Here is a 6,260-nt window from a genome sequence, read left to right as displayed (position 1 = left end):
TGTTGAAGCAGAGTCTAGACATCCTTCTATTTGGAGAAGCTTTAATTTGGATTTTTGGAGAGGGGTGTGTGTACTCAGGTGGCCCCTTCCAAGCCCGTAATTGTATGATCCATATTGAGTTCTCTAAAACAGACTTGAGTGAGCTGCAAACAGAAGCGGAGACTCTTATGTTAGCAGCCCTCATTTAGTTGATGGATAGCTTGTCGCCCTGTATTTTATATCACTGAAGATATTGTAAGTATATACTTTTAAAATAAAGTGATTTAACAGTCTTGTGGGTCACTCCAATATATTACTCAGAGAGACCAACTTACAGCTTTCCGTTCTATATTGAGGGGTTGTTGTTGTTGTTGTTGTTGTTGTTGTTTTTACTTTTAAAAATTGAGTCTATGTGCCTACCTCATACCCCCATATGTGGTTGTTGTTGTTCAATCACTAAGTCATATCCAACTCTTAATGATTCCATGAAGTTGTATGTATAGTATGCCAGCCCCCTGTCCTCCATTGTATTCCAGAATACCATATGTCAGGGGTGGGCAACTGTGGCCCTTTTACAACCTGTGGACTTCAACTCCCAGAATTCCTGATACAGCCAAGCTGGCTCAGGAATTCTGGGAGTTGAAGTCCACAGGTTGTAAAAGGGCCCACCCCTGCCATATGTGGTTAAATTCTATATATTCAGGCATGTCTTTTACATGTTCTTTAAAACCCCAAAGAATTTAATGCAGGATTCTCTCAAGTACGTTCAGCTATAGAAGACCAGGCTGAGTCTGAGGGAGAGGTTAAATGTGTCATCAGTCTCCAGTCCCTTCCCACAAGAGATCTAAGTCCAGCCCACCTTGAATTCCGTTGACTCTTTTATCTATCGCCAATTTGCTTTGACCATTAGTAGTTCAGATTCTCGTAGAGAGCAGGAACATACAATAAATCCATATTCATTTGAATTGCCTGGAGTCCTGATTTCCTGGGCTTGACATCAGGTTTCCAGTGTTAGTCCCCCTCGGATTCCAAAGTGTAGGAAAGATTATTTGGATCTACATTTCTGGGCACTAAATGAAGGCATATCGTTGTGTTTGTAAAGTCTGTCTATAATGGTCCTGGTTAGAGTTAAATTGTGGAGCAGAGTTTATTCTTTCTGCTCTCTGGGTCAGTGCTGATTAAGTGCAAATCATAAATTAGATTTCCTTGTGTCACTGTAAGTGTTCAATCCGGGCACCAATGGTATTTTATTATCTGACGACCTTGAGGGGCTTTTAAATAATGGGATGACATTGCTTCTCTTCCTCATTAGAGCTGAACAAACGTGTGAGAAAGTGAAGCATTATTAAAAAATAATGGTTTGGATTAACTGCTGCCTTGACTGAGTAAACAGCTGTAATGAATGAGGTAATTAATACCTGAATAATGCTGCTTCTTCTTTCTTAAAAAAAATAACAATAATTCTGATGTGTTTCTCTCTCTCTTTCTCTCCCTCCCTCTCTCTCTCTCTCTCTCCGTTGTAAACACACACACACATACAAAGAGAGAGACAGAGATAGAGACAGAGATCAGGATCAGGGGTAAAATCCAGCAGATTCTGGAGAACCAGTAGCAGAAATTTTGAGCAGTTTGGAGAACCGGTAGCGGAAATTTTGAGTAGTTTGGAGAACCGGCAAATACCATCTCTGGCTGGCCCCAGAGTGTGGTGGGAATGGTTTGCAATATCCTTCCCCCACGAGTGCGGAGGGAATGGGGATTTTGCAGTATCCTTCCCCTGCCATGCCTACCAAGCCACGCCCACCAAGCCACACCATGCCCACCACGCCACGCCCGCAGAACCAGTACTAAAAAAAAATTGGATTTCACCACTGATCAGAATTACTGTTATTTTTTTAAGAAAGAGAGCAAGAGACAGATTTTTTTCTAGGAAATTTTACTAGCTCTGCAAGAAAATGAAAGCAGAAACTCCTGCATACAATCTCATATTTTTTCTTCATCTTTTTTGAGATGCAAATGTTTTCTCTATTGGTAAAGGTTACTTTTATATATCATTTCTAAATTAGAGCTCTCCCTGGGGCAGGATTATATTTGGAGAAATGTGGTTTGGCTAACAGATCTTCCCTTCAGGTTTCAAAGTTTCATTCATTCATCCACATATATCAATAGAGAAGAAGAAAATAAAATTACTAGTTGATCAAATATGAGTTGCAGGAAACAAAGAATGCTGGAGGAAAGAAATATGTCAAAACCCCAGAAGTACATTGATGATCAGTGTTTCAAGTACAAAGAAATATAAAATTTAAAGGAAAAAAAAACATTTTTCCCAGTGCTTTTATTGTTTTCCCCTAAAAAAAAAAGGTTATGAAATATTTTCTAAATTATCTTTGTTAAGGTATATAAAATATTTGAGATCATAAGAAGGAAACTCATCTATGTTTGGAAATGCATCAAATCAAGAAATAAACTTGTTGGAACTTCATCTAAAGATTGTTGGAGAAACAGGAAAAAAAATATAAAATCATTTTACTCGGTCTTAGTTAAAATAGAGGGGTTCCTATTTCTGTGGTAATATTTAATTGTTTGTTGATTGTGATTCGGTGATGCTTTATTTTTATTTTTTTAATTTAGAGGGGAAAAGTATGAAAGGAAAAATTTAAAGTTGATTTAGTAAATATAGTTGGTAATAGTTATGAAAACCTTTCATGGAAGTTGCCGATTACTATGGAGAGAAGAGGTTTGAGAGATCGGCTTATAGGGAATGGGGTAAAATACACATCGTCCTTGACTTACAGTAATAACAGTTCATTTAGTGACCAAAGTTACAACGGCACTGAAAAAAGAAATTTATGACTGCTTTTCACACTTCTGACCATTGCAGCATCCCCAAGGTCACATGATCAAAATTTAGACGCTTGAAATCTGATCCTATTTATGACGGTTGAAGTCTCCCAGTGTCATGTGATCATACTTTGTGACCTTCAGACAAGCAAAGCTAATGAGGAAGCCACAATCACTTAACAGTCTTGTTATTAATTTAACAATTGCAGTGATTCACTTAACAACTGTGGCAAGAAAGATCGTAAAATAGGGCAAAGCTCACTTAACAAATGTTTCCCTTAGCAACATAAATTTGGGGCTCAATTGTGGTCGTAAGTCGAGGACTACCTGTATGGGATGCAGAGATGCTTGATTTTTATTTGAGAGATCCTGCTAAATTGTGAGTGGCGATAGTCCTTGATGGTGATGAAAGGGAGAGGTTTCCAATTTTTTTCTGCACTTTTTAATAATTTTCTTCTCCTGTGTATTTTATACAGTTGTATTAGTTTTATTTCTACAGTGCAATATCTTAACAAAATTACTACTAAAAGAAAAACTAAACTCGAATGTGAACATCATGAATTTACATTATCTTCCGCATTATGGACTTTGCTGAATCAGACCATTTTCTGTCTAGTCCAGCACTGGATTTTTCAGACTAGCCAAATGGTGCCTATGACATGAATGAGACACATTCAGCTCCCAGATCACCCAGTTTGGTGGTCCCCAGAGTCCTGACAAAAGATAGCTGTCAATGTCTTTTCATTTTGAGTAGTGTGAACTGTTAATACAGACCTAGTGTAATTTTTGCTAAAAAGAAAAGGAATTTTTCAAGAGAGAGGGAGGGAGGGAGGGAGGGGAAGGGGAGGGAGGGAGGGAGAGAAAGGGGAAAGGGAAAAAAGGAAGGATGGAGAGAGAGGGAGGGAAGGGGGAAAGGGAAGGAAGAGAGAAAGGGAGGGAACGGGAACAGGAACGGGAAAAGAGGAGAGGGAGAGAAGGGAATGGGACGGAAAGGAGGGAGGGGAAGGGGAATGAGGGAGGGCGGGAGAGAAGGAGAGAAAGGGGAAGGAAAAAAGAGGGATGGAGAGAGATGGAGGGAAGGGGGAAAGGGAAGGATGAGAGAGGGGGAGGGAACGGGAACGGGAAAAGAAGAAGAGAGGGAGAGAAGGGAGGGGGACAGAAAGAAGGGAGCGGGAGGAGGGGAAAAGGAAAGAGGAAGGAAGGAAGAGGGAGGGAGGGAAAGGAAGGAGGCAGAGGGAGGGAAAGGGTAGGGAGAGAAAGAGAAAAGGAGGGAGGGAGAGAAGGAGGGAGGGAAGGGGAAAGGGAAGGAGGGAGGGGGAAGGGGAAAAGAAGAGAGGGAGAGAAGGGAGGGGGAGGGGAGGGATGGGGAGGAGGGGAAAAGGAAGAAAGGGAGGGAAAGGAAGGAGGGAGAGGGAGGGAAGGAAAGGGGAAAGGAGGGAGGGAGAGGGGGAGGGAAGGAGAGGGAGGAAAGTCTTATCTACCTAACCTGGCTTCTTCCTTTTTGCATCGTTACGATCCTCTCAGCCGTTAAAAGGCAGCACTCTCCTCACCTAAGGAAACCCGGCAAGACTCCATTGGAGGTTTAGTTAAAGTACACCTCCCAGCACCATAGTGGTTCTTTGATTACGGTGCTTTAATTTCAGCGAGGGCTGGTGCCAATTTAACTTGAATTTAGCAGATAGCTTCACGCTAAGAATGTTTTTCATGGGCACATTCCTGAGTGCAAGTTGAAGGCTGTTCGAGCAGCATCTCCCAAATGAGCGTTACAGTAGAATAGAGACGTGAGCATCAGCAGCAATTTTCTATTAATCTGTCTTTCTGCAGTTTGCAATCCCAGTCAAATATTCTTTTGGAATAGTTTCTCCTTTTCTTTCACAGAGAGGGCTTCTTTTCAGATGCAAGTTACAGAGTGGCTTTAGGGATTTAAAAGAGGGGGGGGAAATTGATTTAAAAAAGTACCTGAAACTGAATCAGTTGTGTTTTTTTCTCTCCCATAAAACAGAAAAAACACTACATATCAGTAGCAAATATCACGAATTGCAGCACTCCACTCCTTGTTTGAACTTTTTCTGTTTAAAGCCCATTATTGCCCAGTGCTCCTTTAGGCCCTCCTGAATGCATTTAGATCTCATATCCTGGACCTTCATAGACGTTGAGATTATAAATTCTGAATTGTCCAGGAATTGTGGGCGTTGTTGGGATCAGATCCAACTCTTCTGAAGAGCACCAGTTTGTGTGAGATTGCATTAAATCATGGGGCAAATGGTAAGGGAGATACATTTTGTTTGTCCCAAAGGTGCTTTTTCAGGAGGCAACTGGACTTTCTGGTTTTTCTTTGAAGACGTTTCGCTTCTCATCCAAGAAGCTTCTTCAGCTCTGACAGGATAGTGGGGAATGGAAGGATTTATATTCCTTGCAGGCAGCTGGTCATTTGCGTCCTTTTTTTAGAGGGTCGTTGAAGAACTTGGAGGTTTATCTGTGTCCCCAGGGTCACCTGAATAGTTGCTCTGGTTCCTGTGATGGAACACAGGTGACCCTTCTGTGCATGCGCAGTTCACCCATAATGACATTGTGGCGGGTGGGCGGAGCCTCCCACCGGTTTTATTCTATAGAACCGGACCGAACTGGGAGCAAGCCACCACTGCTTTGGGACAACCATGACCTGGATGACTGAGAATCTCTACAGACTACATTTTGTTTGGTTCTCTTTTTTTAGAGAGAGAGTACTTAAACAGCAGGAGTTCATTCATTCTCCATCGTTCAGTCTTGCCCGATCCTTGGTGACTTTATAGGCAAGTGTTCTCCATGCTACCCTGTCAAGCACAGCTTCTTTCAGTTGTTGGGTGTTCATCTTTGTATCAGTGTTGATGGTATCAAGCCAGCGAGTTCTTCGATTGCCCTTTCTTCTTGATCCACTAACCATTCCTAGCATCACTGATTTCTCCAATGAATTTGCACGCATGATGTAGCCAAAATAAATTGAATATAGACTTGCGATTTTGGCTTCTAGTGATGTGTCTGGTTTTATACAATTCAGCACTACTGTGTTGATTATTCTGGCTGTCCATGGTATACACCAGGGGTGTGAAACAATTTCATTGAGGGCCGCATCAGGGTTGTGTTTGACTTCAGAGGGCCAGGGTGCACCTGGCTAGCTCAATGTCACTCGTGTCAGGGGTGCCTGAGTGCTCTGCCAGCCAAAATGGGCTCCCGAGCTCCATTTTCGGCTGCGACGGACTCCTGCAACCCTCTGCCAGCAAAAATGGAGCTCGGGAGGGCCTTTCCAAGCTCCATTTTCACTGGCAGAGGCACCATGGGCTAGTCCTTCACTGTTTCCACGGCAGCCCGGCGGGCCAGATCTAATAATCCCGCAGGCCAGATGTGGCCCATGGGCCTTGAGTTGGACACCCCTGGTATACGCAATAATTTATGCCAGCACCACA

At 42.4% G+C, this 6,260-nt stretch overlaps 1 protein-coding gene across 1 annotated transcript in view; it reads left to right on the top strand.

Moving 5' to 3' along the window:
- Nucleotides 1-6,260, top strand: part of EXT1 (exostosin glycosyltransferase 1) — a 325,779-nt gene that overhangs the window by 190,216 nt on the left and 129,303 nt on the right. The gene's annotated exons all lie outside the window — the stretch shown is intronic.

This window comes from Pantherophis guttatus, chromosome 3, assembly GCF_059756535.1.
Source record: "Pantherophis guttatus breed Tessera chromosome 3, ASM5975653v1, whole genome shotgun sequence".
Lineage (NCBI taxonomy): Eukaryota > Metazoa > Chordata > Lepidosauria > Squamata > Colubridae > Pantherophis > Pantherophis guttatus.
This window is presented reverse-complemented; position numbering and strand designations above follow the sequence as displayed.